Source organism: Medicago sativa, chromosome 3, assembly GCF_051527215.1.
Source record: "Medicago sativa cultivar Bolivia chromosome 3, Bolivia_mono, whole genome shotgun sequence".
NCBI lineage: Eukaryota > Viridiplantae > Streptophyta > Magnoliopsida > Fabales > Fabaceae > Medicago > Medicago sativa.
In genome coordinates this window covers 95,325,119-95,333,943 of record NC_140751.1, presented here as the reverse complement: position 1 = coordinate 95,333,943, position 8,825 = coordinate 95,325,119, and the positions used below count along the sequence as shown (strand labels likewise).

Here is an 8,825-nt window from a genome sequence, read left to right as displayed (position 1 = left end):
ACAATTACGAACAACTCTAATATAAATATCCACTATTTTAATTCCTGTGATTTTAGCAAAAGGGTCTTCTATATAGGGACGGAGGTAGTAGTTATTTTCATTAAAAGTATTTTATACTTTTGTGAAGACATTAAATAGTCTTAACAATGAATTCAAAAATTTAATTCTCTAAATTATTTATTCTTATAATAATTATCAGTTTTTTCTTGTAATTGTAAAATTTGAATTTTAAATTTTTATGAAAAATATGTTAAAAACCATTATTCCCTTGACTCATACATCATGAAGTAACCGAAAAACCCATTTGAGTTGGTTTAGTGGTGTTAGTTTAAGACATGTGTGTGATTCTCAATGTTCAAGTTCGATTCTATCTGATATCAATTTCGATAGATTAATTTGACTTCTTAAAAAAAAAATCAAGTAACCGAAGAAAAAACGTGTGTGCATTATTATTCACCAATTTGTTGATTTGATATCCGAAAGAAAGTCATACAAATTTAAAGACACGGTTTTTTATATTAACTACCATAACTAAATCATTTTAATGAACCGTCTTACTGAACATTGTTATTGGTCTTTTTTCGTGTATAATTTTATTTTTTTTATCAGGCAACCTTAACTAAATCATTTTAGAGATTGTGTTTAAAAGGTAGATATTTGTTCTTGTTATCAAAATAATGAATAATGTTCAAGTTCTTTTTATCAAAATAAAATAATTTTGTTCAAGCTATTTTGATCAAAATAAATAATTTTGTCAATCTCTTGTGATCAAAATAATGAATTTTGTTCAAGATCTTGCCCATACATGATTATAAATAAAATGAGTTGCAAATCGCAATTTAACATTGTTTTCCATCAAACTATGTAGTTTATTTGGATTTGGATATTAGAATACATTTTTTTGACACGTTAACATCGTTTCTTTCATAGGTATTCTCTAATTCAATAGCAGTAAGCATACCCATCAGATCTATGCATACATAAATAGATAAAAGAATGGTGAAAAAAAAATTTGAAAGTTCAATATTGAATAAAATAAAAATTTAAAATGTGGATGCTTGAATAAAATAATAAAAACATGATCAAACGGGGAACCATCTTATATAAATCTTCGTTAATCTTTATTTCGTATGAAACAACCAAACATCAGAAACAAAAAAAAAATGAAATTGATTCAACACAATAAAACAAATATTTAAAAAATAAGAGAGAAAGAGAACGATTTAAAGAAAAGGGAAATGAATATGAAAAGATGTGTGCTAATGTTGAGAAAAGAACGTTGAAAACACTGTAATAGGAGGCATATGAAAATGATATGAAAGAAGGATTAACAATATATAGAGAAAAAAATCTAAACAAATGGACAACATTTGATTGGTTGATGTTTTACCAATTCAAATTTGATTGGCTAACAATTTAAATGTGACGCATTAGAGTAAATAGAAAAATTTGACTGGCTAATGATAGACATCATATTTATTTTTTTGGTTATGCATTTTTTAATAGCAAATCAATTAATTTATACAGAAAAATCAAATGTGTGATTAAATACAATTAATTGCTAATGTTTTTTTTGAAGGATTTTAATTGCTAATGTTATACATTAATAGAAACAATAATCAATAATAAATAATATTTATATGATGAAGTGTACACATGTATATTTTTAACAATATAACATAGCATTAAATGAGACTTAGATCATCAAAGTGACATGTGTACTCTTAAAAAAAATTAAGGCAAATGTTTATAATAGAGATTTCCGTAATAGGAAAAAAATGAAGGAAATACGAAAAAAATTGATACTATATGCATAACATACTCCTATAAAATTCTGTTAAGGAAATAACAATAATCCTCTTTTTTCAAATAGAGATAACTTTTGATTGAAATCATGTGCATTAAATACTCTTATAAAATAGAGATAACATTTTAGGATAATTCATCAAATTATGATTGTTGTTTCTATTATAAACTTTTTCATATTTATTGTGTACATAAAAGAAAACATTGGTGCATTAAACAACAATTTCAAATTCTGACGTTTTGCACAACATTTTCGGTTACCATACTTGCATTCCAATTTTGTTTGTTTTTTTCCTATTATAAACTCCTTCATACCTTGTGTGTACATGAAAAAAATCATTAAATGAACCTTTTCACTAATAGGATGCCAAGTGTACTCTTAAAAAAAATAGTGCAAATATATATAATAGAGATAAACTTTACAAAGAAAATATCATAACATAAGTATAATGGTAATAATTCAATCAAAATTGACTATTTAATTTCTAAAAAAAACGTGTATTTAATTTCTCTCTTTATTTTTCTGCAGGAAATGAGGCAACAGTCATTTACTCCATACGAAGATTTGGATAGCAGCCCTTTAGCTAGGAAAATATTATTAGGCATAGACATTCCTTTTATATTTGGATGTATATTACTATATATATATATATATATATATATGGGTTATGATAGAAGACACCTTTTATGAATGTGTCTTTTATCAAGTTACTCTATGAGCATTTGCGAAAAGACACCAACTTACTTTTATGAAGGTGTCTTTTAGCAAAGTTATAACTAAAAAGTGAAAATCACACCTTAAGGTGTGACTTGTTAAAAGACACCACCAAAGGGTGACTTGTAACAAAACCCTATATATATATATATATATATATATATATATATATATATATATATATATATATATATATATATATATATATAATCATTAAAGATCGTTTAAGTCGTCGAGCACGGTCCATGGCACCACTGCCACAAAATTTAGAATTAGCTGCGATAGATAATCCATTGATAATCTCGGGCAAATAGGATTGTGTAATGTCCAAATATTTATATATATTATATAAATATTTATTTTATATCAATTGTTTGATATTTTTTTGAGCAAAATTGTTTGATGATTTTATTTGATGAGTTTTTTTTTCGAAGAATTTTTTTTTGATGAGTTATTGGTTAATTTGATTATTTAATTAAATTACAAGTTGCAGGAATTAATTGCATTAGTTTTAAGATGGGAGTGATTAGCCAATTTTGACTAAATCAAAATTAATCATAGACGTGTGAAATTGTAACCAAAGCATTTAAAGACTCGTTGGCTCCGCGCTCTATTCGGTCGGAACCCGGTTTGAGAACCGGCCTGGCCTTTCTTTAGGAATTATTTTGAACAGTAGTTATAAATTCATTTGACTTCTATCTACTAACAATATTAAAAATTAAAGTCTGATAAAATTTCATAATCGTCCTTATTAAAACCTCTATTAATAACAATATTAAATCTTTCAAAAAAAATATTAAAAATTGAAGTCCAACAAAATTTTACAATCGTCCTTATTAAAACCTATGATCTCCTTAATTTTATATGCATAATGGTCATTTTACAATTTGTTTTAATTAATTGTCATCACAAGTGTAACCAATTTACACGAATAACTTTTAAACTAATTTATTTGTTTTTTAAAAAATTAATTACGGATAATGGTCATATCTGCTAACAATATATATCTTTTCTTTTTTGTGGTGGCCGGGGTTTGAACTCGGACCTTGCATATATTTTGTTTTTAATTAAAAAATAAATAATATTTGAAATTTATTCCAAATTATTAATTTTGTATCCCAAATATTATAAAAAAATATTGCATCCCAAAAAACAAATATGGGTGGAAATTTGTTATATCCGTATTTAGTTCATAATATTTGTTCTTAAGTCATTTTTTAAAAAGAAAATAAATCGATTCAATAGTTATTTGTGAAAATTTGTTAGACTTGTGATGACCATTATCCGTAATATTTTTAACAAATCAATTAATTTCATAGTTATCTGTGAAAATTTGTTACAGTTGTGATGACCATTATCCATCATTAATTTTAAAAAACAATTAAATTAAATTTTACAAAATGACAACTTTCATATATTGTTTGTAGATATTGCTTTTTCATATTCTACAAACAATATATGAAAAAGCAATATCTACTAACAAACAATAATATAGTTCAAAAACACAAACGATATATGAAAAAGCAATATCTACTAACAAACAATAATATAGTTCAAAAACTTCAGTCATTTAATGAATGTGAAAAAAACAATAATTGCTTATAAATATGATCAAATAAAATTGTAAATGAATATAATAATAACTTCTTTCTTTTTATAATAATAAAAAAAAAACTTCTTTCTTTTTGGTTTAGTCATCTAATTTTTATAATCTAATTTGTGTCTTATTTTCCACGTTGGCGTAATTATTGATTTTACCATCCTATCTAAATTAAAGATCAAAATCATTTAAAATTGATTTAATTGAAGATGTATTTCGACAGTGTAGATTTGTTCACTTAGTAACGAAGTTGGTTCGTAGGCGTGGTTTTAAGTTTTACTCACTCTTTTATTGCGTGGAATCAATATATGACTTACACTTTGGAGATGAAACCCACATAAAGTGGTGAGACATACATTGATTTCACTCAATAAAAGAGTGAGTGCTAGAGAGAATGCTAAAAAGAGAGTGTTGCTAACATTTCTCTAAATTTTAACTCTCAATATCAGCGTAATGATTTCTATAAGCACATCTTGAAAACTATTTTAACTATGTTAAGTCGGAGAATCCAACTCAACCATACTTTTTCTTAAAAAAATATATTTGTTATAACCATATTTTACCTGATGTACAACTCTTTTACCAATATCTAATTAACAATCAAAATTGTCTACCAAGTTTAAATGCTAAATTCCAACTATCATAAGAGAATTCAGATCCGCGTATTCTTTTTTGGAAAAAGATTCATAGACCACTCTTTTCTATACACCCCTTTGTACCACTGCTGATGTGGCGTGGGTATTTTAGTACTTTCACACACACATTTTTTTTTCATTCTTCAGATTCATTCAAGCACCTTCCTCACTCTCTGCGTTTGTCCATCTTCTTCCTACCACAACAACAACCTTGCCACAACCACCTCCTCTTCTTCCTCTTCTTTGTACCTCCTCTTCTTCGGATGTGGCAACCTTTGTACCGCCCGTCGCCGTTTAGATCTGAACTCACTGCATCGGTGAGACCGTGGACGAAAAAGACCGGAAAAACCATGGTGAGACCGTGATTACCTCAATCTGTCCATTTGCTTCAACATTGAAGGTGAGCTTTTTCTTTTTCTTTTTTTGCCTCTTCAATGGGTGAGAAGAGATTGTAAAAGAGATTGAACTTTATTTGAATTTTGTTTACATGGTTATTGTAAAAAAGATTGGGTTAGGGTTGAGTTGAATTTTGAGTTTTATGTACAATTTTACTGACAAAAAAAGGTTATGTTTAATGAATTTGGAGATTGAGTTGGTCTCTTAGTAACTTCATATTATTGTTAATTATTTGGTAGACTAAATTGGATTTGTTGATTATGGTGGTTATTGTTTTAACAAAGACATGGTTTAATTTGTTTATTTGATTTTCTCAATTTGTTTATTAAATTAAGCATTTTTAAATGAATGTTAAATTGAGACAATGCTGGTTCAGAAAAGTAGAAATCCTATGCAGCTCTAATTGAATCACAATAAAGACATGAAGAAATCATTTTTCTTTGTGGATGAAGAAAATCTGTTTTTTATTTTGATCAATCGCATTGGCTAAAAAACTGTGTGAGTGTATATTGTTTGTCCGACTGTGCATATGTGTGCAATACTCGCAGCTTAATGGTCCGACATACCCTAACTTCTGTGATAAAACGTAATTTGATAAATTTACGACCAATTTTGAACGCGGGAAAAATATGGTGACGCGTTTGTAAAATTGTGGTTACATGCTTCAAATATTTGGTTGTATGTAGTTTTCCTGCTAAAACGATACCATTCTATGACAATTTATCACTAAGATATCAAGAGATATACATTCTATGTTTCTTGGACTCTTAATTGCATTAGTTTTCTGTTATGAGTACGGTAAACTTATAGACAACCAATTTTGCACGCAAGAAAAACACATGGTTACACCTTTGTAAAATTTTGGTTATACTCTTCAAACATTTGGTTATATATAGTTCTATTCGACAATTATAGTAGAGTCAATCAAATTACCTAAGGGCATCATGTTCTTACTCGTTTGTGCTTGAAAGTCATGATGTCTGATTAGTTGATAAAAAAGACCACCTAGAATTTGCTGCAACAAAACGAACGAAGGCAACTATCCCCTGCTCTAGCCGAAGCATTAGCTCTGGTGTCTCCAATGGATCCTCACAACAAATCAAGATGGACATTTCCTCATTGAAACTGATTATGAAGTCACGGTGAAATGTATCCAAGGTCTTATTTGGATGGTTGAGATATACTAAAATATTATTCTAGATTGCATAGACATTTTATCTACTATGTCCAATTGTACTGTTATTTTTTTAAAAGAACTTAGATTGTTGTTGCCCATAGCCTAGTGGGAGTAGAAAAAGGTTTGGTTCTAACTCATGGGTGGGATATGTCCCTAAACCTGCAACCTCTGTTGCTTGTACTAATTGAATAATGGGAGTAGATTGCATAATCGTCTTTAATTGAATACGTGTTTGCTTGTAAAAAAATAATTGTTCATGTATCAATGTTGTACTATGAACACAAATAATTGCATCTAGTCACTGAACTTTCTATCTTAATTATCATGTAACTGATGAGTAATTTTGAAGGAAAAAGATTCATAGACCACTCTTTTCTATACACCCCTTTGTACCACTGCTGATGTGGCAGGGGTAGTTTGGTAATTTCATGCGTTAGGGATAGTTTTGTAGTTTTCACAATCTCTTCCTCTTGTCTGTTCACAGTTCTTTGTTCTCAATCCCACTCTTTCACTCTCTCTGCTTCAACCTTGAATCTCAGAAACCCTAGAGAGAGAGAAAAATGGCGAGTACTCTGAGCACAATTTCTCATCATATCCCTGTTCATGTTCCAAGTTTTCTCCTTCAATTAACATTCATTTGCTAATTTTTTTGCAGCCTTTCAAGAGATTCGTTGAGATTGGAAGGGTTGCTCTGATCAACTACGGAGAAAACTATGGTAGAATTGTTGTCATCGTTGATGTCATTGACCAAACTAGAGTATGTAATTTTATTTTTCCTTTTCTTTTGTTTTTTTTACTCTGCTTTTTTACTAGATCCATCTTGTATCCAATTTTTAGGTTTTGTTTCTTAGTAACTTGAAGCAAAAAAGTTTGAATTTTTTTATCTGGTTGTTGATTTAATTTTTTCATGATATGCATTGTCAGAAAAATTTATGGTAGAATTTGATTGAGGAATTTAGCCAAATAAAAGTTTGTATGATTGTTTCTTTGATATAAAAGACTAATAATGGTATATAAGCTGGCAGGCCTACACATGACTCTCTTTTTGTGATCCGACGAGAGATACGACTAGGTTTATGCATACAAATCAGGTGCTATTAGCTGGTGTTGGTTGGACATGAAGATATTGAACATAAACTATCTAATGTTTCCAGGGCATCTAAAGATCCTTGAGTTTCTAAGCAAATAATGGTATATAATCTGTCATCTCTTTCCATTCTTTATGTTAGTCTGTCAGAAACTTGTTGTACATAACTAAATGGCCTTGAAAACAATTATGCTAAAGCAATAATTTGTTTTAGTTCTATAAATGGTATGATTTGTTCATGTTTCTTCAATTTTATGGATAACAACACATATTTTGGACTGGGCAGTTTCCATGTGAAGATACCAATTTGAAACCCTTTGTATGAGATTGTAGTTCATAGTGTAAACCTTTTTATGTCTATGGATTTGAGTAATCAAATCACATTGTCGTAGTATCTACAATATGCTCTGATGAAGATCTACAATATTGTCGTAGCTTGGGAATTCTACAATATAATACCAAGCAAAGGTTCGGGTATCCACATGATGAAGATCATCAAATGTATCAGATGATGAAGATCACCAAGCATCAACCGTGTTCACTCGAATAAAAGACAAGTCAAGAAATCGTGTCAAGAGTGGGGTTCTTGGAACACCGTGGGTGAAGAGTGATACGAGGAAGAATAAAAATAGTGTAGTGGCGTAATCAAAATTTAATGTAAATTTTTTTATGCTCTTTTAAGCTTGTAATGTATTATTCCTTCTTTTACTAACTTGAACAATACTATAGTATGGTACTCACTAAGCTTGTAATGTACTATTCCTTCTAATCGCACTATGTATGGTTTTATGGTTCTTAAGATAGATATTGCCAGAGTATGAATATGAATATGTTTTGTATGACCACATTTTTACAAATATGTGACCACTATTTTTCCATAAATTAGAACTTGTCCGTCTTTAGGCGTGATAAACTTGTCGATTGTAAAACAGGTTATTTATGGTTGGAAATGCTTTTAATGCAGTGATCAAGTGAGATTATGCGTTCGATTCGCCTAAAACGAAATTAATTACATCTGGGAAATATAAACTAGCCAAATATATGGTCTGTATGACCACATTTTTACACATGCGCGACCACTATTTTTTCATAAATTAGAACTTGTCCGTCCTTAGGCGTGATAAACTTGCCGATTGTAAAACAGGTTATTTATGGTTGAAAATGCTTTTAGTGCAGTGATCAAATGAGATCATGCGTTCGATTCGCCTAAAACGATATTATTTACACCTGGTAAATATAAACTAGCCAAATATATGGTATGTGTGACCACATTTTTACATATGCGTGACCACTATTTTTTCAGAAATTAGAACTTGTCTGTCTTTAGGTGTGATAAACTCATAAATTATAAAATAAGTTATTTATTGTTGGAATTGCTTTTAGTGCAGTGATCAAATTAGATTGTGTGT

At 29.1% G+C, this 8,825-nt stretch overlaps 1 long non-coding RNA gene across 1 annotated transcript; it reads left to right on the top strand.

The window, feature by feature from the left end:
* The first annotated feature begins 4,901 nt into the window (after positions 1–4,901).
* On the top strand, positions 4,902–8,215 carry LOC146942310 (uncharacterized). The gene is made up of 4 exons (XR_015032651.1): positions 4,902–5,156; positions 6,985–7,086; positions 7,355–7,520; positions 7,852–8,215. It is a non-coding gene; the product is annotated as an uncharacterized LOC146942310 (long non-coding RNA).
* Positions 8,216–8,825: the final 610 nt, after the last annotated feature.